The 26,873-nt window shown below is 39.0% G+C and overlaps 1 long non-coding RNA gene across 1 annotated transcript; it reads left to right on the forward strand.

Moving 5' to 3' along the window:
• The first annotated feature begins 14,126 nt into the window (after positions 1-14,126).
• LOC130603518 (uncharacterized) lies at positions 14,127-23,899 on the forward strand. Its single transcript, XR_008973200.1, has 4 exons — positions 14,127-15,034; positions 16,551-16,681; positions 20,000-20,118; positions 23,580-23,899. It is a non-coding gene; the product is annotated as an uncharacterized LOC130603518 (long non-coding RNA).
• Positions 23,900-26,873: the final 2,974 nt, after the last annotated feature.

A 26,873-nucleotide genomic window follows, 5' to 3' on the forward strand; every position in this document is an offset into this window, starting at 1 on the left:
TGAATCCTCTGTATGGCCGTGTAATTTCCATTAACAGTAATAGTAATTGTAAGCATGTAGAAAGAGGATGGCTTATCCTGTGATCCTACCTATTATGCAGTAGTTAACTGATTAAGGTTAGGATGCTGCAAGCCACTTCATACCATCAGTGAACTCTCTGCAACCCCATTATCTTCATTAGGCCTGTGTGGGTGTAATTAATTGGTGTTTAGTTAACAGTTGTGTTGAATGAAAATAATTTAGTTCTATTTCTCTTAGTTTTATTGGCCCTGTGGTGTTAACAGGCTAAAGTGTAATTTAAAAACTCTCTAATCAAAGTATGTATTGCAAGCCCCAGGGAAAAACCCAGTGATGAAAAGCCTGTGACTAGTGTGGCTCTGGCTTTTGAGAAGTGATCAGGTAAAAATAATGCCCTACAGTAGTTCTTGTTTTTAAACACTAAAGATGCTTTACTTATATAAACACGTGCATTTAAAACATACAAACCCAGTTGTATAAGATGGCAATCATCACTTTCCTACTTTCCTACTTTTCCACACTGTATTTTGATGTCTTCAATAGATTTTCTCCCAGAATCTTTGAGATCATATAGTATTTTGGGTGGATAAAGAAATGAGTCTTGTGTTTCTTTTGCAAATAGCTGTACGTATCACCTCTTGCCTTTACTATAGCTAGTGCCAGGAAATAAATTATGATAAACTGTTCCTAATTTATGAAATTGTATTGTGTACCTTCCTTTTTTTGCAAGATGCATTGCATCTCACTTGGGTGTTTATATGTGATGTTAATCTGGGGCGCTCTAAAAGCAAGTATAACTTGGCGTGCTTGAGCGTCGTGTAAAGGATTTGCTTTCTGGTGTTCTAAAATGTTGTTTTAAAGATATAAACTCGACCCTTAAATCAATTAAGATCATGGTCTCATTGCCACCTGGGTTCTTGTGGGATTCCACAGGAGAGTAATGTGTGCTCATTCCACTGACAGGGTCTTCAAGAAGCCATGTCTGAGTACATAAAACCTGCATGACATTTCCAATAAAATCAGGATTGCCATTTTAGCTCGGTGATACAAACAATCTTGTACAGCTATCTTACTGGTTTTGAGGCATTTGAATTTCTTAAATAAAAGGTTTGGTTTTTTTTTTTTTCCCCCTTTTTGCACCTATAATGCTTCTGTAAGTGTTTCTTTTCATTCTTAATATTCTGTATTCTATGAAGCATAAACTCCAGTACAAAACTAAATAGAACTTTGTGTACAAGAGTAAACAAAAGCTTTGGTCCTAGGACACAACTGAACATAACATTTAGATTGGACTTTGAGTCAAGATTAAAAACTTACAAAAACTTGAGCAATATATATGTATATATATAAATTTCTAATAATTCATCTAGCATTATTATTTTAATTTCTAGAGTACTCATATAAGAGTTCATTTGCCTTGAGTAATCGTGCTCCGCTCCAATGGTTACTTCAAGCTGAGTGGGTTTTAGTACTAATTTCTTTCTGAAGTTTGAGGATTCTTTCTGTGGGTCTGTTCGACTCCTGCTGTGCAAGGGTAAGCCCAGCCTCCTCCAAAGGAGCCTGCTGAACTCAAGTGTAAGAGCTGATAGGCTTTGATTTATCATTCTGACTCTACAGATGATTTGGAACATATTTATTTGTATTTAAAGACAAAGGTTTTGAGCTGATTTTTGGGTTTACAGAAGATTGTTCTCAAATTTCTGTGATACAACTGTATTCTCAGTTTGTAGATTTGTGCAGTGTAATGCACAGGTTATGGGTGCATGCTGGGTTTAGTCTCAGGTATCAGGAGTTTACTACATGATTTCTTTATGCATGCATTTTGAAGAGACTGTGATGAGCTTTAAGGCATTATTGAAACCTACCTAGTTCAGGGCCCCTGACATGAAGGATTAGAGGGATATTTGTCAGTATATGTTGTCAGTATATTGTCAATATCATTCTCTGAAATGGGGATGGTCTTACAAATCTATACAGAGTCTGAAATTTACCAGGCTCTGAGAAATCTATGTTAAATGTTTTCTATGAAATGAAAACAGAAATGTGTGGATATACATCAATTAATTCAGATGAGGTATTAACATGATTTCAGAGATGATCTGGCAACATGGCCATAATACATTTGCAGTTTATACCAACCAGCAATCAAACTCCGAGGTAAGCAGAGAGTTAGAAAAGCAGGTACATGTACTTGAGTTTTCTAGTTCTGAGGCTGAGTAATTACTGCTAAAAGAAAATCTTACTTTTACAGAAATCAGCAAAATTTATTCCTGTTCATCAGCTCTTATTTTTAATGGTTAGAATGGTTTTCTTGATGTTCTAGTTTGAACCTGCAGTTCAAACAGCAGACAGAAAAAATAATGTATTGGTTAGAAGGGAATTACTCTTTTCTACTTTTCTGCTTTGTTGACGTGAGATACCTTTCTGAGAAGAATGATTTGTATCTTCTTAAATTATCAAATCTTATCAGAGCACTAAAGCAACTTTTTGATTTTTTTTTTTGTTTTTGTTTGTTTGTTTTAGTAAATCTTTCCATTCATTACTCTCACAATAAAGAATTTTGCAGAAGATTTTTTTAAATCTAATTTTTTTTAGCTTCATCCTTCAGGCTTTATGTCTTCTTTTTTCCTTTTCTATTGGCATAGAAATCCCCCTGAATTTGCTCAAATATTTGAGAAGCAGCACTTGCAGTTCCAAATACAGAAAGTTTGGGGTGGTTGAAGTGATCTCTAGGTTATTTGTTTCTGGTTAGCAGATTTTACATGACTGAGAAGTGAAGCCTCGCAGGGGCAGATGGACTGGTCATCTGTGGGCTACATGAAAAATGAAGTTGGAAATCAGAGTTATTTGCATGTATGTAGCAGCTGAAGTGAATATCACGAGCGAGAAGTAGCTAATTGAGTTCTTAAGTCCTGTAACTTGCTGACAGGTTTTAAGAGAAGCCTCTCTCTTTCTTTCCAGGAAAAGCAAAGCTAGTATCAGGGGGGTTTAAGGAGTTCAAATACAAAGGTAATTTTTATATTACTATTGAAAGCTGGAGCTTTCCTGCATCCTGTGATTCTTTCTTTTTTTTTTTTTTTTTAACTTAAACACATTTTTGGGGACAAACTGAGCATGGAAGAAAAGGCAGAATGGCATTTTTTTCCCCCATGGTATATCTCCTGATTTTTACAACCTTAATCACTTGGGGCATGTCTTGAACTTTTAACCTTCTTCCGCCAGCACTGATGCTGTGAATAATGGACTCTCCTGCTTGACACATAACTAGATTGCAGTTCAAAGTGGATGTCACAAACACTATTGCACCATCTGGAGCAAAAGCTTGACTATCATTTCAGGATAAGCCCATAAGATCATATGATTTTATAACTGACTTAATTTTTTCCATTGCACTGATTTACACTTCCTTAATTCAAAAAATGTTATTATTAAAAAAAACTAAAACTTGCCTCCTCTTGCTGCTATTTTTTGCACAATACCTCCAAATTTTCAGGTTTTGTATGAGTCATATTTCATTTATAACAATTTTGATCCTATTTTTTGCTATAAACAAGATCGTTTCCCTGAGACTAGGAAAATACTGTGTGAATTGTAGAGATAAAATTCTCTATTTTCCCCTATTTCCATTTAATAGTTTTCTTCAATACTCAGTTAAAAAAAATAAAAAAGGAAATATTGCTGCTGCATATTCATGAAAAGTATGCCCAGATTTCAAGCTAAATGTGATTATAAACTGAGAAGTTTGTCAGAGTCTGACTTCTGAAGAATACATAATATTTACAGTTCCAGGTAAGATACGTATTTCAATAACATCCAACTGGTGCTGTGTCATGTCCCTTATTTTGCAGAAAAGGTTTTATTGACTGGCATTACTGCGTGGGGGTGCAGTCATCCACTAAATACTGTTTTTATGAATTCTGATAGAGTTTGATTAAATGCTATTTGTGTGGCTTGTCTCAAAGCAGCAGATTTTGAGGGAGCTTGAACACCTTTGGCTTCCATTGAAAGTCGATGAGACTTGTGAATCCATAACATTTCTTCCAGAATGGCTTTAAATTAGAGTTGTGTGAAGAGATGGGGTCAGTCTGGTGGGTTTGTGGTGTTTTGGAGAAGTTATGATTATTGGAGAAATGGTGGCCCATTTGCAGAGAGGGAATTAATTCATAGTTCAGCCATCTCTCTTTTCTAAAATTAAACAGTGGTTGATACAGACATAGAAAAAGTGACTGTCTCTAATACAAAACCTCCTTTTATTTACTTCTTCAAACATTGATAAACATGTTTCGAGAATCAAACACATATGGACAGAGGTACAAATATTCTACTTCTGAATGTGACTTGGTTTTGGTAGCTTGTTCTGGTTCTACAGAATGATTGGGAACTGTAACAAGTGAGTAAGGCAATAAACATGATGATGTTTAGAAAACAATTCAGTTTAATATTAGCCTAATATTTCATATTCCTAGAGCTCTCTAGTGAACTTTCACAAATCTTTATCTTAATTTCTTGAAGCTATACTATGATGTAAATTACAGAGTCACAATCATTCAGGTGGGAAGGGGCCTTCTGAGAGGATCTACTCCATCTCCCCTGCTCAGGCAAGATCGACTGGAGCATCTTGCCCAGGACCGTGTCCAGCCAGGTTTTGAATATCTGCCCAGAGGGAGATTCCATAATGTTTGACCACACTCACAGCAAAAATTATATTGTTGTTTATTGTGGTTTAAACCGAACCAGACAACTCATTCACCCACTCCCCCGCCTTCTTGCCCTCCCCCTACTCCCGGAGAGATGGAGAGGAGAGTCGAAAAGAATGTAACTCCCATGGGTTGAGATAAGAACAGTTTAGTAACTAAGGTATAACACAAATCACTGCTGCTACCACCAATAATAATAATGATAAAGGAAATAAGAAGGGAAGAGAATACAACACCTCACCACCAGCCAATCGATAACTCGTCCCCCCAGCCAGACCAAGCACTGACCGATACCTCCTCCAACCCTGCAGACTTCCAGCCCTTCCGGGTAACCCCCAGTTACCTCCTGGGCATGACGTGCTGTGGTATGGAATACCTCTTTGGCTAGCTTGGGTCAGGTGTCCTGTCTCTGCTTCCTCCCGGCTTCCCCTCCTCCCTGGCAGAGCATGAGGCTCACAAAGTCCTTGCCCAAACCAAAACATCCTTGTTATCAGCTCTGTTCCCAGGCCAAAAGTCAAAACACTGCACTGCACCAGCTACTGCTGAACCCAGGACATTGTCATATACTGAATGTGTTATTTTTTTTTTAAATTCATGCCCATTGCCTTTTGTTTTGCCAGTAAGCACTACTGAAAGGTTTTAGCTTCCTCCTCTTCCTTCCCTCTCATCAGGTATTTATATGTATTGATGGTTGCTCCCTGAGCCTTCTCTCTGGGCTGAAGAGTTTCAGCTGTCTCAGCTTCTCCCATTAGGAAAGACACTGCAGTTCCTTAATCATCCTTCTACTGTATAAAGGACTCACTCCAGCAAGCTCATTCCTTTCTGGCATTAGTTGCACTGATGGACTTGCATAGCTGTGTTTGGTTATGGTGTATTGGTATGGCATGTTTAATTATATTACTGTAAGTAATATTATGGTTTGATGGAGAGTAACTGGAATTGTGCCTAAGAATAGAATTCAGTGTCAGACTCTTAAATTCTGTCAGGTTTTGTATATTTATTAAAACCCATGCATGTTATCTACTGAAAATACTGCCTACTCACTGCATAGGAATGTACCTTTAACCATGATAGAGGACAGCTGTTTCTATTTCTTACAAACAGCTCATGAGAGCAACACAACAGGAGGACCTGATGGAAAGAACCAAAATGTACGTAAGTGTATTTGTCAGAGTGTAAAACCTTCACATTTTTTGACTGTGCAAGTTTATGAATTCTCTGTTTCTTCCTCCATTCATGGGGAGGGAAGCAGGCCATCACACACAACCTAGAGCATTCTGGCAGTGCAAGCTGTGTCTGAGTAAATAACACAATGAAATTATTTTGAGAAGTGCTCACTATTGCTTTATTTCAAAGTTAAATGGTATCCCAGCACTTACAAGCTTAAATTGACAAAGGGCTATCGGACGGATCATCTACTCTTGACCTCCTGTGTATACTAAGTGCTGCATTGGGGTTTTCTGTGCATATAATCTACAAGTTGAAATATTTTAGGCTTTAATTTGAGATGAATTGTTGCCTGCTTATAGCAAAATATCCTAATAAACAGCATAGCTTTCAATTAGCAATTTAGCCTTTTAATTCTATCCATATTCTATGAGCATTGACTTATAATAAGCAAGAAAAAGCACAGGAACATCATAAATTCCCTGGCTACTTGTCAGAAGATAGTAGAACTTTTCTTTTGTGTTTCTGCTTATAAATGGTCACTTTTTCAGGACAGCCATGAAGTGTTTGTGAAGCTACAGCGCTAGTCTGCCCTGTAATGGGAGTTCATTAAAAGGCCATGTTTTATCAGGACAAGCATCAGTAGCAATTACCACTTCCAGCTTTTCTCTAGAAGTGTGAGTTTGTGTCAAGGGCTCCAGAGTCAGGCTGCTAGCCTGTGCTTCAGACACAAAGAGAGCTCAGTTATTCTCAGCTTCCTCTGTCACAGTTCTTGATGTTGAAGTTTTAGGTAGAATTTCCACTCTATTTTTGACAAACAAGTTGTGGGACTCTCTTTGAATTGATCCTATGGCAACTATCGAGTTTTCAAACTATAGTTATGAAAACAGTAAGAGGAAACAATATTTCATGCATCTGCTGAATCCTTTTACTTCATCCAGCAAAAGCTTTAAAGTAATTATGAACAAGTTACAGGTTGGACTTTAGAAATCACTGCTTAGTTGAATTGGATACCTATACTATAATTAATTCACATGATCAGGTGGCAAGCCCTACTGCATGTAGCTCTGTATAACAAAATGTAGCCATGAAATTAGTTTTAAAATAGTAGTTCAGTTTCTGAAATTTTCAATGTATGAACAAGTTGTGCACCTGGTTCTCTGCATGTACTTAAACTAGTGTAAGTCTGGTTCAGTTATATTGCCAGATTGGAACTTGGATCTCTCCAGATATCAGGCACACTGATTTGGGGGCTTGTAATAAAAGAACCATCATGTAGTTGGCCATGTCTGAGTTCCTTCCCGAAGAGTAAGTGATTTCCCTCTGGTGCTTCCTCACTAACTCAGCGTATGAATAGCCTGTAGTGATCCATTTGCTGCTTCAGCTCTCCATCCTTGTTGCAAAGCTCTAAGAAGCTTCAAAAAGCTATTTATTCCTTATGGAATTTGTGGTACAAAGATTTGATGGATATGAATTTATGGTGGTGTGTTACTGGTGATAATGCATATGTCATATAGCAAAAATGTGATTTGGAAAATGATAAAGGGATGAGGTTTTGTGCAGTTTTTCTGCTTTTACTCTGAGTATGTTTTTATGTACAGGCTTTTTCTTGCTTATTTGTGCTGTACGTCAAATAAATGGAGATCTTGATTTCATACACAATCTCTAGAGCCTACATACCTTAGTGGTAAAAAGCATCATGTCCTTGGGTGTGCTCTTGAATTAGTTATCAATGCTTGACATCACGTGTTTGGTAGAAGTTCATACATTTCCAATGAAGAAATTAATTAAATACTGACACAAACTATTTCTGTTATAATATAATTATATAATTATGTAATTATACTGAGGTTCAGAGTGTGACGTTTACATGACCTTTTCTTGGTATAGCATTTTCCTATCAGTTATCACTTCATGAAACTACAGAGCAGAGCAACACGAAACATGGCCTTTTTTTAATGTTAGGTACGTCATCATTGCTAGCAAGTGGCTAAATCAGAAGAGCATTACGCCACAGCACTATTCAATAACTGCACCCATGTCTTCAAGCCATTCCAGACTTTCCCTCAGCATCTCATGTATGCAGACAATATTTAAACATTAAAATAAATTGCATTACTTTGGTTTCTAAGAAATGGAATGGGAAGTGAGGAAAGTGCAAATCAAGCAGTTATACAATATTGTTTTCCAAAGCTGAAGTAAATGACGTACAAATCCAAAGGAAATGAGATAAATACTTCTTTATGTGAATTAGAGGGGGGGAATGTTGTTTAGCTTCTTAAAAAAGTTATGAAAATATAAAATATGCTGGAAGTGGTGTTTAGAAAGCCAGGTTTTCCAGGACAGCTGGCCACTCTATATGCAAACATAGATACACAGGTACATCCACATATATAGGAGGTGCTTCGCCTCGTTGTTCTTGAACTTCGCTAAGAGCTTTCAATTGCTCTGACATTTTCAGCAAAGGAAGTAATAGTTGTTGCTGAGCAGTATTCTGCAGGCAATTATCTATCTGATCGTTGGAGCAATCCCCACTAGAAAGGAACCAATACGATCAACTTAAGTCATTACAAAAAGGCAAGAGAAACAGAGGGAGGAACAGCTAGAGGAAAAAGGGGCTCATCTCATTAACGGGTGCCTGGGCTGCAGGGTTCAGAGCAGCAGACAATGAAGTTGTAGCCTGTAAGACAAAGCTGTGGAGTTGCCTCCTGTAGCTGTTGACAGGTCTGAATCCTCTCTTTCAGAGCCTATTGTGGCTATAGTGCGAGGCACCTGCAGAAAATGTGCCAAAACCAGGCAGGGAGCACAAGCTTTTCAATAAGCTGTCACCTCTCTCTCCCTTCACCTACCCCTCTAGTTCCCAGCAGGAGAGGAGAAGCCATACTGAAGAACTAGACTGGAAAATAGTCATATGATGGGGAAAAGGGGTCAGATGCAGACACCTTACTGTTACTAACTTTCTGAGCCTTGAATGATTCAGCTTTTTGGAGCTTTTTTGAGCATTTATTCTTTTTTGCTGATACTGCTTTTAAACTAATGACCTCTAAACCACTGCTTCACTGGGACAGGTAACTCACCATATGAATATTGTCAGCAAATACATTTAAAGAATATTTATCTTCTCGTATTGGTTTTGTTAATTCACTGGTAAAAATGATTTGAATACTGCCAAAATCAGTATTTAGAAACCCATATTGTTTTATTGTTTCTTGAGTACCCTCAAGGCTACACATACTTGTTTAAAAAGAGAAGGAAAGCACTTGTTTGTGTATATATACACACACAGAGTAAGAACTTCCATGACATCATCCATAGATCCCAAAGCACTTGCAAAGGAGAAGGTTTTACCCATCCTGTGAACATGCAGTCCTTTTGTGTGTGAACATATTTGTGTGTACCATGGACATGTGTAACATTCTTTTTGTTCTTTCTGCATGTACAACTCTTCTTACTGTGTATGTGTATTATTAGTGCAAAGGTCTTGGAGTCCCAGTCAGACCTTTTTATACTAGGCATAGCACAAAGATAAGATGGAAGATTCCTGCAAAGAAGCTGAAGAGGTCAACACTGGTTGCAGCTGCACTGTGGGACGGAGTTATGTCCTGGTGTGGCCTTACTCAGGCGTTTTGGACACAAACTTTGCTGCGTATCAATCACAGAACAGGAAATTTGTGAGGCACCTGATGTAGCCTGAAGGTATGGTCTTCAGGTTTTCCCTCTCAGGTGGTGTATGCAAATGTAGTGCTTCTCCCTTTGTACTGAGGTCAGGGTTGAAAGGGAAGATTGGCTTACTTAACAAACTGAACCACTCAGGGAAAAGGTGCAGAGCCAAGTTTGGGGTTGTTTTGTGTTTTGTTTTGGTCTTTTGCTTTCCTGGTACAGCATTTATGTGGCTTGGAAACAGCCAGGGACCAGAACCTCTGGGTATTCTAGTGTGTGAGAAAATGACAATACTGTTATTTCAGTTTCTAACACATGGATCTGAGAAACAGGATAACCTTCCATTGGCTGCAGAGCAAGTCTGATGAGTTGGGTTTTGAACCGACATCTTCATCATCTTCATCACCTTATGTGGAAGATCTCTTTTAAGCTGTACTTTTGTGCTATATTTTAGAAGGCATAAGTGATAGTCTGTGCAGCTACAATGTAATAGAATGATTTCCTAGCAAAGGAAAAGTCTTTTCTTTGGTGGAACAAGTATTGTTGGTAACATACGTCTGTTAGAGATTTGCTAATTCCAGAACCTAAGGTAAGATAGTCTTTGTCCAGGAGACAGCCCCAGTGCTGTATTTTGTGGCTTCCATTGGAGTAAGAAGGAGCTAATGGGTTCAAAGGAAATAAAAGGAGCATGGGCTGGGACATGTTCATGGAAAGTGGACATAAAATGGCTGAAGACTGGACACCCTTCCAGGTCCTGTCCAGTTCTTTATTAAAAAGTATGTTTGTAATTATTATGTTTTCTTGTGTCTCTCGTCTACAAAAACCTGTGCCAGGATTTTAGTCAAATATTGATAAATTACAGAAACTCCTCAGTTAAAGTACCTGCAGAAAAATGGAGTACTAATAAAGTGTCTCAAGGCTGCATTCTCTCCTGTATGAATGAACACCTTTTCACACATAAATTCCTGCCAGTGGAGAGTTGAGGTAGATCAGTAACTTGCCTGAGTGGTATTTTTTTATAATCTTCTGTCAAAGGTATTGTGCAAAGATTAAAGAAATTATACAGAAAGAAGAGGACAGAGTATTCTTAGATGTTCATCCTTTTACATCGCTGTACCGTTTGATAGCTCTGGCAAGGGGTCGCAGGCTTACAGGATTAGTTATCTGTTCTTGGATGTAGCAGAAAAGAACACAAATACAACGAGTACACTTAGAACAATCAGGTGAATATGTGATTGTGTATCTCTTGTTCGAGTGTGGGTTCTGCAAATTTTCCTTTTCAGATGTCCCCTTAGGCATGGTGCAGGTAAGATTGCATTTAGTTGTTTGTTCGCTCCCCACCACCCTCCCCAAAAGGCAAGAGTTTGTGTGTGATTGTTTTAGACCTTCCTTCTGCTTTGAACGTGTCTAGTTCCCTTGGAAAAACATTCTCTACATCCCCATCCCCCTTTAGAGAAAACAAGTGAACTATTCATGCAAAAAAGTGTGTGTGTGGTTGGGAGGGTGGGGGGGCGATGCCACCGACAGACCCTATTGAAATGCATTGGCTGTTCATTTACATTCACACTTTTTTTAATAAAAATGTTAACTAATGATGTTAAATGCTTTGCCAAAGGTCCTGGCGGGTCAGTTGCCCAAGTGCCATTTCTGCCTAATTAGGGCTCTTGTGGCAGCCCAGGGGCCTCCTGATGCAGTGGGTGACAAGCCGGGAGCTGACAGCTTCAATCGGCTCCAACAGGAAGGTTGGGCTGGTCATGTTTTCTAACTCAGCCAGGTGTTAGCTGAATGTAGGGGGGTTCTGGGCCAGACCTGAGCATTCGTTTGATCTTCCTTTCTTTCACTTGCTCTATTTTGAGCTCTTCCCTTTGCCTGTCCTATCTTGTGTCAAGGTCAAGAATGAGCTTGACTAAATCAGCAATTTAGTTTATCTCTGGGAGATCATTAGCAGTCCTTCCCCCCTCCCTCCCCAAATAAACCTTAGGCAGTGGTGCAGAAATAGTATTGGTTCCAGAAACCAGGCACTGAGCGGTCCAGATCTGAAAAGGAGAAGGAATAAGTGCAGAGCCTTCCATAAATAAAATCTTTTCTACTTCTGTGTTGCAAACCTGTTCCATATTATTAATATACATTAAATATCTCAATCAAAACACCCTGAGTAACCCTCAGAAAACACAAAATGCTTCCACAATCACAAAAAAAGGCTTAGAACATGTTTAAAATTTTATTTCATCACTACCGTAGTAAAGGTTTTTTCTTAAAAACACAAGAAAACCAGAATAAATGAAGTTTTCTTTTGTCCTCACCTGTTTCTTAGTAGCACACTGACAATACCCGTATGTGGCCACATGCTTTTGATTGGTGGTCAGGTTTAGGTGTTTTGACAGGTGGTGACTGTAAAATCAGATCATCAGCATATTGGGGAATTGGCTTTTAAAAATGGATATCTTCACTTAGTTAATCAATAGCGCTTTGATTTCATCAGAGTTACGCTAGTTTATGTTAACTGAGAAAATAGCCCTTAAAACATAAACCCTTGCTGACTATTACCAAGAAATGGCAGAAAACATTAAACTGATCAAGCTTGAAATAATTTACTAGATTTCTTTAAGATTAATCTAATTTTCAGACAATGTTCTGTGTTTCAGATCTCAACTAGATTTCGGAATTCTCAGTTTAAGCCGATGTATTCAACTGTTCCCTATGTACACAAAAGTCACTATGTGCAGAAATTGCTTTGGCCTCTATGGAATGAAATCACTGGTAGCAGTTGGTTAATAATAGACAACTAATTAATAACGCTCAATAATATTGACAGGAAACAATAAAGGAAATTATATCATTTGATAGCTGTAGCCATAATTTAATGAGAAGCTGTGTTAGGGGCTTTTTAAACAGGAAGACTGTAACAGGAAACAGTTGCATCCTTTCTTATTAATGCTGTCAAACACTTAAAAAATTAATATTATTTTATTAATTTGCCCTTATCTCTGTTCCAAAAGACAACTCAAATTCAGCTCTGGAGCAAACAAACCCTCTTCTGCTGTATTCATCAGAATTGGAACTATAGAATCTGAACTTTCAGCTGAAGAGCAGTTATACTTTATGAGAGCAAGGACAACTGAAGTTTAATTCTATTCCAATATTTTAATAAAAGTTATTTTTCAATGAGGACAACTGTTATAGCAGCCAGATGTTCCCAATAGGGAGACCTAAAAGTTATGTTACATAGTTTATTAAGACAATATTCCTGTCTTTCAAAAGAGATTAATATTACAATGGGAAGGTAATAGTGAGACAGGCATTTCTTTCAGGAGAAAATGAAACTAGAAAACATAATGAATCACATCAGTCAATATCCTGCCTGATCTACTTTCTGGCTCTGTAGCGTACATCATATTTTATCATTTTAAAAAGAACTTGGCATGCAGGACAGTTGCTGGCTCAGTGCAAGCCCACAAAGTAATTTCCAGGTGGGATATTTCTTTCTTTTGATAGTTATTTTTTGGGGGGAAAAGTAGTTTTCCTTGTCTTATGTGAAGCTATTTCGTTGCTATTCAAAGAGCATGGAGCAGAATGCTTGCTGTGCCTTTATTACTAATGTCCTGTGGTCTAAAAGGATTTTAGCCGTCTTTTAGTAATGTTGACTGGTTTTGGGAAGTTGATGACAGTGACAGTAGCACAAAGTTTTTGCCAGATGGGTCCAATGGGAGTGTTATGATTTTGGTAATACCAAAAATGCCAATTACCCATTTGGTTATCCCAGATCATAATTTCCTGCATTCTGTCCTCTGTCTTCATATGTAGTTTGATTTGATGTCTGCAGTCATAAAATTTGCAGATCCTCAGCAGGTTTCAGGAATGCATGTGTTGAAAAGAGAAGGTGATTTGGTTTCTGTTGTGTGCTGAAAAAATTGATTTTCTGTTCACATTGTAACATGCATATCAGTTACTGAAGAAATGTAAGCACCAAACATACGTTTTTAACCTCTGAAAGTGCCGTTCTGCAAAGGTGAAGCTGTGCTGAGAAGTTTGAAATGGTGGAAAGTTGTAAAATGCAGAACACCATGAAGGTAATGCTGGGGATTTTTTAGGCAGAAATCTGTCTTTGTCTCCTTGTTTTATTATATCCACAGATGCAGCACATTGAGTAGCCTAAAATGTGTAATTCAGGAGTCTTAAGATGGGTATGTGGAGGGGACAAGGCTGTTTTACAAGCGACTTCCCTGTGCTCTGTACAGTTTTGGGAATATGCCCAGAAATTCATGCTGCTGTAGCTTACTCCAAACTGTGTACGGTTGTGTTAAACAGCAGCATACATCAATCCAGGCATCCAGCCTTGCAGTTTATCTTCATAAAGTTGATGAAGTGAATTGAACCAAGGACAGAGAATCAGGTTTTCTCTCAATTGCTCCCCATTTATAAGACTCAGAAATGTTTCTTCACCAGGTTACTCCTTAAGCATAAAATACATGCCCAAGCTGAATATTCTTGTTGCTTCCTTTCTTTGTGACTGGCTAGTTCATGTGTATATTGTTCTTCTTAGTTCTTAATTCCATGTTGATAGTTGTAATTTTTCCTTTTTTTTAAAATGAAGAATAAACCCCTTTATTGAAGTGTTTTGTATATGAATCTGCAAGAAAGTTATGGTTGATTCACCTGGTCTGGCCAATAACAGGAATTAAAACCATGCACAGATAGGAAGAATTCCGCTCTTATGCAGAAATCTGCACCACTCACAGCAGTTGCTCTTGCTCCTCCGAGGTAGATCAGAGTGTTGCTCAGGGCTGGTACTGATTGTAGACTATAGCTGTCTGTTAGGAATAGTCATGACTTTTGAGGTACAGTGTGTGTTAGCAGTCCTTCCTGCTCTCACCAATGCGTGTATTAGAGGAAGGTAGTACCAGTTACCTCTTTAATAGAGTCTTTTTAATTCTTTTGCAGTTTAGGGCAGGAACAAACTGTGAGGCATGATCAACGACCCATGAATCCAGTGAAGATTCACCCACTGACCTGCTGTTTGCAATGATTCAAGGCTTTAATGATTCTATATTTTTCTACCCTTCTCGTGGTTTCAGTCTTTTATTTCTATCTTGATATCAGATTGGTAGAATCCATCTGTTACAGCTAAATACAGTGACATGAGGCCTGAAAAGGTCAGGAGCAGAACAGATTTCCTTCCTCCAGATGGAAGCTTTAGAACAACAGGGAATAATTACATATAAATGCAAGAATGCTCAGGTAACTGATTGGATTTTATCTGCCTGATCCTTGTATGGTGCGAATAGAAGACCGACCTATCCCTGAACTCTCTTGGCAGCTTCACGGAATGACTTAAACGAGATCAGCTAAAACGATTATACTCGTTGGGTTTTAATGATCAGGCAAACCAATTTATCAGCTTGTTTCTCATTGGGACTTTCATTCCAGCACGAGACAGGCTGACTTTACAGACCGACTGCGTCTTGTTGACAAAACAGTTGATAATCTTGGAGGTACAGCTTTTGAGTTTAAGTGATAAGTTGCTTCATAAAACACCTGTGCGTGTGACATGCATGTTGTGATGTATCAGCAGTAGGCAGTCATTGAGTTAAGCTGCTGGAATTCTTCTTGACTTCTTAAGAAGCATTTTTTGACAGCGTTAGTTTAAATATCAGAACCCTGGCACTGAAACAGGTTGAAGCCTTCCAAGCTCACAAAAACATTCATTGTAGTAAAGACAGAGTTAAACAGGGAAAATCTGCAATAGAATCAGCCTAAATATTCTCACCCTGATCTTGAGTATCTGGAAAGATGAGAATGAAAAACCCGGAGTGCTTTATTGTGTTCATCTAAACTTTAGGGGGTCTGTCGCGGAAAGAGGATATTCCAGCTGAACATAATAGAGCAAATTCCAGAATGATTAGAGACTGTGATGTCTAATTAATTAGCTTTTGTGGGAGTTAATTAAGTGGTCAAGAGTAGTATATGAGGCAGTAAAATCTGCTTCTAGCATTTAGCATGTTATTTACAGAGTACTGATAATGATGTAAATGTTGTACTGCAAAGCTTGCCTAGAAACACATTCATTCATAGTGTACGATTTGTAATGTTTTTAAACATGAGAATAACTGTTAAGCCCATGGAAAAATCTCATAGTGAATAGTTGGACAAAACTACTACCTATAGACCTCACAGATATCCATCCATGGGATTTCAAATTCTACTTCCCATCAGTAAAATGAGCAGGACTTAGCCCAAAAGCAGAAAAAAACCCTTTGCCTTATAAGGTACAAAGATGGGAATTTTCTTAGCTTTCATGTTATATATATATATATATATGTATAAAATAACAATAAAAAAGTGACCAGGCTTATCTCTAGGGTTTCTTTTTACATTTCTGAAGCTAAAATTCTGGGGTATTTTACAGTGATTCCCTGATGTTTAAAGTTGCAAAGGCAATAGGACTTGGGAATATAAACCAACATAGTATCTCTAGGACTTTTGTAAGACTGCTTGTGATATCACTGTAAAATCCTTGACATAAGTTTTAAATGTCTTTCACGTATTCAGAAAGCTGAAAACACTGGTTACTGATGGCAATTTTGATGTCACTGATGGCTGTTCACTTGATAAACTCTCAGTTTTTACTTTTGTGGGATGATAGCATGAAGACTGCATAACTTCCTGCGAGTGCTGTCTTATTTGGCAGCAGGATTGGGTGCAGGTAAACAGTCCTGGCATCTGAGTTCAGTCTCCTGATGAATAAATGGAAGGAGGAAGATTCTGACTTAGATGTTCTTCATCCTTACTCTTCCTGAGGACAGCCAAGTCAGATACCTAAGGCCCCCTCCTCTTTCCAGAAGGGTCGCTTGTATGTGGAACACCAGACTGCACCAGGGGTTAGTGTCTTTATGTTTGAACCTGTATGAAGTGTGCAGCTATCATGTAGCTAGGACCCATTGTGAGTGGGCTGAGTTCACACACTTTGCCAGCCCACGTATGATGCTATAATGCTAGCTGGCTTAATAGGGCTGCACATCAGATGGCACGTGTGTTTCCTGCACGGACAGAAGGCAGAGGTCTACAGGGGGAAAAACCAGGAAGAAATGAAGTGGGTGGAAAGAGCAAATCAGGTGTCCCTCACCCTACAATGATAATGGGTAAGTGCTACTAGGTGATACCAGTCCCATACCTTTTCCCTACAAAGAGTTTCCCAACTATGTGTGGTTTTTCCATTTCTGAATCCACTACAGAAACTGCACAATGTTGCCTTTTCATTTATCTTTTTATTGAGATCTTCTACAGCTTGTGGTAATACATTTCTTTCCTTTCTTCTTTTTTTTTTTTTCTATTATTTGCAGTTAAAGACTTGTCCTGTATCTCCAAACCTTTCTGATAGATTCCATAGAGAAGAAAATGATTCAGGGGAAAAGTATTTGAATGCATTTTGAGAGAAATATTAGGACTAAAGCTACCTTAAAACTCCCTGCAGGTTTAATGAGACAGCCTGTTAAATTTTCTGGGTAGAGAAGAATAATTTGCTAAACAAAATCCCTGCAGTCGTACCTTGGTTGCTTACCTTCCCCCCCCCCCCCCCCCGCCTTTAAACTTCAGAATAAATGAAAAATTGATCTGTATGGTCACTGAAACATTAAATTGTCTTATCTGTCACTTGTTCAACATTGGCTTCTTAAAAGGGAAAACAACAATCACAATCAGCAGTTTCTCAGTGCCTAGAAGAAAATAGAATCTATAAATGGGCAGATGAATTATGTGCTTCCAGTGGTTTTCAGGGGAAGCATTTACTGAGGGAGAAAATTGTTTTAATCTTATAACAACTAAGGAGTGTAGAGTTTGTAAAAACATGGAACACCTACACATAAACTTCATTTTTTGTTGCATAGGAGCATATACAATGTGGCTTCCAGCAGAAATGGTTGGGGAAACAAGCTCTTTCGTCATTTGTTATGTTACTTTATATCTTTAACAAATCTCTGTGAAGCACTCAGGGAAACCTAAACACAGTGGGTTACTTGAGTGTTCAACCTTGACAGTATTGAAAAAACAAAATAGGAGTGAATCTGCTTTTAAAATGGCAATAAGTATAATGAGTATAATAATAAGGATAAAGAATAATAAGTATAAATTTTGGTCATGTGATGTGTATCATTTCTTGCCTTATTCTGAAAGAGTAACAGAAAAGAATAGGAGGAAGCTAGGATCAACCCCAAAACAAAGAGCAACCTCTGCATTCTTGGTTTTTTGTTTCCCTGTCCTGTGTCTATGTCTAGATTTTGCTAAGGATCCACTGAAGCAAAATAGAGGTGCAAACCTGCCAGGAGGAGGGATGGATATCCTCTTTCTTGGATAAATTAATAATGGCCATTAGAGCGCCCTGTCCCTCCATTTTTTGCTGTTGTTTTACATTCAATAGCGGAATGAAAGCAAATAAATTTGGAGGAGGGAAAAAATCAGAAACCTTTCAAGAATTAAATTTTTCATTCTCTCTTGGAGAAACTAAGTAAATGAAGTACCGGGCACCCAAAATAACATAGATTATCAGTTAATAAAGGCAGAAATGTAATATGTGAATCCTTTGTTACTATGGGAAGGTAGTAAGAATCATAATCTGATCCTTGAAATTAAGCTGTTTATGACTGCAAATCTAGAAGCCAGGTAAGGTTAGAGTTAACCCTTTTGTTGCCATTGTAATCTTAATCTATTGCCCAGTGTAATAATGAGGTTTTCTTACGCCTGTCCTCTGTGCTGGTGTGGGAGAACTGCTTAAACTACTAGAAATACAGGAGGAGAGGGGAGGAAAAGGAGAGGTTGTTGAGGACTGGGAAGTGAGGGTGTTGCTTTGGTTTTTGTTCCAATGTGTGTAGAGCAGGGGACACAAAGACAATGTGATGTATAAAGCACTGATTTTTGCACAAGACGGCTCATCTGCCAGATATTTCCAATCACATTTTACCTTCTAAATGGAAGAATGTGGATGCTTTACTCAAAAGGTGGACTGGAAATGTGGATCCCTTTCTTCCGCTGATGTTATAGTAGATGTGTAAGATCAACTATTGGTAGAAGTAAGAAAGAAGTGAACTGGTGGGAATGGTTTTAGAAGGGGAGTTTTGTTCTGGAGAACTCATTAACTTTCTTGTATGCAGGGTACAACTTTATGTACAGCCAAATACCAAGCTATCTCCGTCTGTTTTGGTGAAGGTACATTGCGGGAGGTAGATGCAGCCTAAGACTCCACTAGTACAATTGCTTCAAAGACTGAGTTCAGTTCCTTTACAGTTAGTGAAGTAAGTGTAGCAAACCCCTTTTGTGGCTGGTGGTAGCACAGGTGAAAGTGTTTGCATTGTTCCAAAGGCAGTGAGTGGAGTATTATGGATGTAATGTGGCAAATAAAATCAAGGCATTATGGGAACAGGAACGCTGGAGTTCTTGGGTGGAAACTGGTAAGCAGGGATTGAGAGCTGGTGTAGAATCTTGAAAGCTGTTTTCACTTGTGAATGCTGGATTTATTTGACCAGAGGAAAAAAGAAAGGGTGAACAATATCTGTAGGGAATGACTTTTATTTCACTTTCATCAGAAATAGCAGTCAACAACCATAGCTGAAAATGCTGTAACTAGAGAGGAAAATACTTGGAGAAAGCAGATAGATGTTATGTTCTGCAGAACAGTATTGCTGATAGACTGCTACAGAAGGTCAAGCATGGGCTGAATTCATGGCTTCTCTGAATGCACATGTTGGTTTTTTACACACTGGGGGGCAGGTATTGATAACCCTACCTGTCTTTGAAATATACTTTGAATCCTTGAAGTATTTGACTCTTTATTGTCTCTGCTCACTGCCTTATATGAAGGATAGCAAAACATATACGTTCCATTTAAAAGGTTTTAACATAAGTTAGTATTTTAAGCGTTAAACAGAATGTCTGCTTTGGATTTATCCAGTCACATTCCAAACAATATTACTATTTTATTTGCATCTGATTACTTGAGATAGGGTGAACTGCATATTGTTTCTTCCATGTTTTTGTGTTTGCACCTCTGGATATAATGAAGTAAAAACAGTGCACAAAGATTTTCCAGCCTAGCAGATGTTTAGGGTTCAGTGCATAAAGAATAAATGCAATTGCACTAATAGAGAGCCAAGACAGGAATGACCTGTCTTTAGGATCAGAAGTTCTCTTTACATGTAAGAACTGTGCGTTTCATGTGTAGTGAAAGATTAAATGCCTTAAAGAGCAGATGTCTGTGTTCCAACAAATATGGTACTCTAAGCAAATAGTGGTCAGTGAAGATTCTGCCAAAGGGAGTTTTTCTGTCAGATAAACAGTGAGATCCTAATTGTTGTAAAGGCATAGACAGTAATATTTTCCTCAGCCTTATTTTACTCAGTTTTGGGGGGGCTGTATTTGTGAGGAAAATTGTTAAAATGTGCTGATTTATTATGCCTGTGTTTATGCAGTGCCATTCCTAGTTTTGTGGGAATCCTACAGAGGATCATGAGCATCAACGGAAGCCTGCTGCATCCATCAGTGTGGAATGAATGATACGCAAGATTGTATGGAAGCTCTCTGCATAGAGGTATTTCTCAGTTCTTGGTCTTCCTTGGCACAGTTCTAGAAGTGATGAAAAATCAGGCCAGAGAAAGAAACGTTAGGAATAACCAGAGTGTTGTTAACATGCCTGGGAAGACTGACAATGAGGAAAGGAATTAAATGTGTAGAAGAATCTAGAAAATCAGAGTTGGTAACTGCAGCCTCAAGGCTTTTAGTATGTCAGTCACTGGCCTTCCCCACTGAGAGCAGCTAAAACGTTTACAGTGCTTTTTTGGGGTGGATGACATTTAAAACCTCAGAATGAAATATTTGCCTTTTTCATTTCAATTAACTGCATACAAGTGTGTACTTATGAAATGTAATTTTTGATTGCCACAAAGAGAGACTCATAAGTAAACATAAATCAGTTCACAGGTGTTACCTTCACCATAAGTGCTTCCTTATTGCCTTTATATTTTGTAAACCAAGGAGAGGAAAAATAAAAAGATTAGAATTCATGTTGTTTCTGTATCTTCAAGACCAGACCAATAATAGCAAAAAGGAAGAGGTCGGGTTAACAAAAGGTTTCTTGAGGAAATATCAGCCATATCTCAGAGCTGTCATCCTATCTCTTCCTCTTGCATATATTTCATGAGAAAACTAAGGCTAAAAAGACACACCTCTTAACTTTCTGCTTTTCGGATATGTGAGATTCCACATGCTGGGGCACACATTTCTGTGCAAGGTTAGGTGATAAACAGATGTCCAGTCATTAAAGAGCTGAATCGTGCAGCTCATAGCCTTGAGAGGGGACCGTGCCTCCTAGGAGGGCTCCTGTCAGTTCTGGCTCCTGCTAAACAGCGCATTCCCCAGCTGCAGTGCCAGTACCATGACCTTTCTTGTGCTCCTTGACCCACACATCAGATGCAGCTGGTCAGATAATCACAGAGCAGACTGACCACCTGCATCTGATGTGTGGGATCCAAAAGTGTGAGAGAAGCCCTGGTACTGCCATATAAAAATGTGCAGTGCCGGCACTGACAGAGCGTGATATAAAAGAATGACGCAATGTATGAGCCTTGACAGGTCTGCTTTATAGCACAGCTGGGGATGCCCCAGATCCCACAGCATAGGGAGCAGGAAGGGAAGTGCTCTGTGTGCTGCCAATTCTTCCTCCTAGAAGTCTGTTTCTGCATTCATAACTTACCAGCCTACCTGATGAGATGTGCACCATTGATGCCACAGCTCATTCTGCCTTACAGATAGCATGGAAAGCATGTTAGCTGTAGGAAAACATGATTTTTTAGGCTCTTCCCCATCTATTTCATAGAGAGCTCTTGTTAAACGTTCGGGTTTTGAGTCAATGTTATCAAAGCTACATGTTTTGACAGGTTCTCTCCTGTGTGTGTGTGTGTATGGAAAGGTGCTTCCTGTACCTCCTAAGTTGAGAGATATAATTTGAACAGAGAAAATTATGGTTCATAAAGTGCTCTTGTTAGGTGACATAACTATGCTTAGTCCACTGCAGGACAGCCTACACAGAGAAATGCATATTTCCATACAAATTACAGTATACTGCAGCCAAGAGATCAATTAGAATGTCTGCCACCAAGAACTCTCAAGTGTCTCCTTTCAGACTGCCATTCAAACCAGAGGAGAAACGCGTTCAATTGGGGTAAAGAATTTGAACTCTTTCAGGGAATGTGTGGAGACTGCTGGAAAGTGGCATTCCCCACAGGGTGGGACTTGCCCATTCTGTGAGATCCAGCAGAGAATTTTAAGGGTTCTGTAACCTAACATTTTGTCTCCTGTTGAGAGAAAAATTGCAGAACCTACTGACTACTGTAGGAAGAATGAGGAGTTTTCATTGGTGAGATGTAACTGACTGTGCTAGGTGTATCATGTGTTACATCAGTCAACTTGATCATCTGAAATCCGTGCTGTATTTCATGTGAAAGGAACTTGAAGCGCTTTGCAAGCTCTGTTGCAGATGCAGCGTCAGCATCTTTGGTGTTGAAATGCAGGTCTTCTGGAATGAAACATCACAGGAATGAAATGTCATACCTGTTTAACTGTCCGTAGTAACAGTTCATGGATCAAGACAGGAAATTCAGGTTTAAAACCCCTTGAAACTCTAGAGGTGTATGTTTTCAGGGCAGCAGAGTATGATACTGTTTACTCTTTTGATAACTGCCTTGAGACACTCATTTGACCAGAAGTTGTGGAAAACTGTATTTAGCAATTCAAAATGCTTACCTTTCATCAAGATGATCTAAGATCCTTCCCTTTGATTAGAGCTGTAAAGTTCTGTTCTTACTCAAGTCAGTGAAAAAGCTCCCATTGACTTCAGTAATACAGCAGCAGAATGCAGAAGACATGAAACCTATCACAGCTTTCCCTCAGGAAAAATCCATCCCAGCTAAAGCCATTGAAATGTAATAGAATTTAAATGTTAAAAATACCTCTAATATTATTTCTTTGTAATATAGTTATATGGCAGTTGATAACATTATAAATAATTTATACTTGAAATAGTGTGACATTCGGATACATTATAATTTTCTTTAAATATACAATTCCTCTGGTATATATTTTATTTTCATCGCTGAGTGATTTGAAATACTTCTGCTCCATTTTAAGCAAACATGCTCCTCCCAGCAGTTAGCAAAGCATTTTTCATGTCTAGCTTTTCCCCTTTAAAAATATTCTTTGACTGTAGGAAAGATCTTAAACTTGATAGAACAAGGTTATAAAGGTACTGATTAAAAGAGAACCTTTATTCAGAGGCAAGATTTCCTTCACTCATGATTTATTCAGGGCTTCCCCAGGCACAGGATTGGTAAAGTAAGGCTCATAAACTGCTGAGAAGGGCTAGGGTTTGCAGGTGTTTCCTTTGGAACTCAGGTTCTCTGATCAGCTTTTTATGTTGGTTGCCGTCCCAAAAGTTTTGTAATATTTTAGGATGTTTCTTCTTGCTCATTTTAGTATCTGTTCACAAAAGAGCTGTTTTTAATGATGGCATGACCTGCAGGGTGTCCGACTGTGCACCAGCCTTTTTCATAAGAGGTACAGGATCTCCTTTCTGATAGGCACTGGCTCAGGTTCAGTATTAAATGTGAGTTTGCAGCAGGACAAGCCCAGCAGCTCAGACGACTGACTTGGGTTGAAAACTTCACCTCTCACTCCAGACTTTTTACGCTGAAAAAAACTCCCCAAAACTCTTAGAAGAGCTGTGGGATGATTTTCTTGGAGAAGTCAAGCAAAGAGCGAGTGGAAGACTGTGGGGTGTAGTCTGTGGTGTCTGGGAGCTAGGACATAGGAGCGGGCTGCAGGTAGACTTAGGGAGCACCCAGATTCCAGCTGGTCAGCCGTCTCCCATAGCTGAGGCATGTAGTGAGCACTCAGGTTTCCACAGGAGGTAATACATCCATCCCTGATGGATGTAGGGTGTCTTCGCTTGTTACATGTATGTGCTGCATCCACTCCTGATTTTACGCTGTCCTACAGTGTCCTGGTTCTCCCCATCCCCTCCTCACGGCTCTCTGGACTCCAGGAGCCCGGGTCATTATACAAAGCCATAGGACGCCCTCCTCTGGATTGCTGTCTCCAGCTGCCCATGCTTCATACAAACAGTGGTAACAGAAACAGCAAAATGAGGGAGATGGAGAGGATGAGGGTCTTTGAAAGCCTTTCTAATAAATTGTATTTTGTGGAACCTAATACAATTTATAAGTTTATTTTATGTATTTCTTATAAATTGTATTTTATGTGGAACATAAAAGTGGTGTAATACACTATATGGCATAACACTGAACAACCTGTGGGATATTCCAGTGTATCCATCTTTCCACTGTGACAGCTAAGGGCTACACTATATGAAAAAAAGAAACTGAATGTATAAAGGTAGTGTAAATTTACATGTTTGTGTATATATAAATTTATGCATATAAAGGAGTTTTGCAGGTTTATATATGGGGTTTTATATATAAGAACCAGAAGGAATACAGATTTGATTTATTTTAATTAACTTTATATCAGAAAGCTACTTATTACATTATGACATTCTAGGTCATAATGTAATTGCGCTAATGACTGAGTCAGGAAGACCTTTTTCCATGGACATGCAATAACAAATACCTGGTCTGAGCTTTGAATGTTGCCTTCTCCAAGTAAGTTGCTTAGTTGAAGCAACAGCTGAGTGTCCCTTAGAGACGCTGGTGCAGTCCTTCTGAATAACAATAAAGACAGCCTTTTGAAGCAAGCTGTTGCATGTTCAGTGTGCAGTCACAGCTATGAGTTTGCATCTGTAACAGCCTACATATCAGAGGTGCAGCCTTAAAAAGTACCACACCAGCATGATACAGAACATCAGGGGCTTCCTCAGGGCTCAGTTTAGGACCAGTTCTCTTCAATGTGTTTTTCAATGGATGGAATGCACTATTAGCAAGTTTGCTGATGATACCAAACTGGAAGGTACTGTTGACTCTCTTGAGGGACAATATGCCTTGCAGGGGGATCTAGATATATTGGAGCACTGTGCAATGACTAATGGGATGAAATTTAACAAGTCAAAATGCAGGATTCTGTAGCTAGGACAGAGTAATGCTGGGTGCAAATTGAAAGAGGAGTGGCTGGAGAGCAGCCCTGCCAAAAGGGATCTATGGTGCAGATCCCAGCAGGCTCAATAGAAGTCAGTGGTGTGCTCTGGTAGCCAGGAGTGCAAACCACATCCTGGGTGCATCAAACAGTATAACCAGCTGGTCAAAAGAGGGGATTATCCCACTGTATTCAGCACTGCTGTGTCCTCACCTGAAATGCTGTGTGTAGTGCTGGGCCCACAATTTAAGAAGGATGTGAAGGTCCTCGAGTGCATCCAGAGGAGAGCAACAAACCTGGTGAAGGAGCTGGAAGGCATGTCAGCCTTCTGTGAGGTGTGACTGAGGACTCTGGAGTTGTCTAGTTTGGAGAAAAGGAGCCTGAGGAGTGATCCTATTGCTCTCTACAGCTTCCTGAGGAGGGGATATGGAGAGGGAGGCACTGATCTCTTTTCTCTGGGATGCAGTGACAGAACATGTGGAACTGGTTCAAAGCTGCACCAGGAGAGGTTCAGACTGGACATGAGGAAACATTTCTCTACCAAGAGGGTGGTCAAACACTGGAACAGGCTTCCCAGAGGTGGTTGGTGCCCCCATCTGTCAGTGTTTAAGAAGCATTTGGACAATGTCCTTAATATGCTTAATATGCATGCTTTAGCTTTTGATCAGCCATGAAATGGTCAGGTAGTTGAACTCGATGATTGTTATAGGTCGCTTCCAACTGAAATAGTCCTGTCCTATCCTATCCTATCCTATCCTATCCTATCCTATCCTATCCTATCCTATCCTACCATCTCAAATAAAGTGCTGCCTACAACTCTTGACTTTGCTGGACAGCACTGACTTCCCAACACTATGAAGCCAGATGGATTTATTTTTTTTTAAAGCAGGATTAGCTATTAAAAACAAGATTCCAGGGAAGAAAACGAAACAGTGAGTTTCTTCTGCCAACTGCTTATCACTGGATTAGCCATGACCTTGCATGAGTTTTGTAGAGGAAATGACAGGCCCCATGTGAATGTTATGTTCATGGTGATCATAATGCTTTTTTTCTCTTGTAGGGAAGACAAGGCACGGTCTCACTGTTCTGTATCTTGAAAGAACAATTAGCAGATGCAATAAGAAATGTTTCCTTCGCACTACTTTTCCCTAATTTCAGCTTCTAAGGAGCTTACCTTTTCAAGTGCAGCTCTGTCTAAGAGCAGAGCTCTGAGCAAAGCAACATGAGAGGCTTTCAGGAGGTTGACCCATTGGGGAGAGGCTTTCAGGAGGTTCCCCCATTGGGATCCATAGCTGAATACTTAGGCTGAAGACAGCAAGTTATTATTAGAAAACAAAGGACTAAGGGAACAACTAGAAAGCCATTTGCTCTTTCTCAAGTCAAAGAAGCAACTGAACATGAGAGCAATAAAGTTATGTGCATAAACACACGCATATATGTATATATAAAATACAGTTATTCCAAGAATTCACCCCTTTTGCATTAAGTAAAGAAAATGGAAAGATGGAAGTGATGTACATTTAGAAACAGGCCACTATTAAAGTAAAGCAAATGAAATGCAGTTAATTTCAAATAATGTTATTGAACCTTTTCTGGCTCTTCTAATTTGAAAAGGGAACCCCATTGTTTCCTTTTCTTTTAAACTTCCAATAAATACCCTGAAAGCATAAAGTCGGTACATTATTAACATCATAGAAATTAAAGCAATAACAACTGAAAGCATCCTAATGTCGTCAATGTATCTTAATATTGCCGTTGATGAACTGAACCACACGATGGCAGTGTATTGTTGGATAAAGACAAGGAGTCTAAAAACCAGCTTCCCAGCTTGTACTTTTACCTACTGCTACAGAAACTTTTGTCTTTTAGGGTCATTAGATTCTAATTTTAGCACAAGAAGGACTTTCCCAAGGATCTGGTTAAATATATCCACAAAGCAGCTCTTTGAAAACAGCACAAGCTTCTTTCCAACAAACCTTAGAGCATGAGAGTGACTTGAAGTTGCAGTTTCTTCTCGATTCCAGGCTCCATGACCTTGTAAGCAGTAGATCATCACTGGATGCCAAATATAACTCTGCATTTCCACTCCTGATGGAGCCAGTATTAAAACTGTGGCTGTATTTAGTCAGAACTGGATTAGCCTTATCATTAGGGCCAGCAAAGAAAGATCACAATTCTAATGTGTTTTGTAAGAAGCACCACAGA

Source organism: Pezoporus wallicus, unplaced genomic scaffold (genome assembly GCF_028554395.1).
Source record: "Pezoporus wallicus isolate ANWC-B61680 ecotype Strahan unplaced genomic scaffold, APGP_CSIRO_Pwel_v1 contig_8188, whole genome shotgun sequence".
Lineage (NCBI taxonomy): Eukaryota > Metazoa > Chordata > Aves > Psittaciformes > Psittacidae > Pezoporus > Pezoporus wallicus.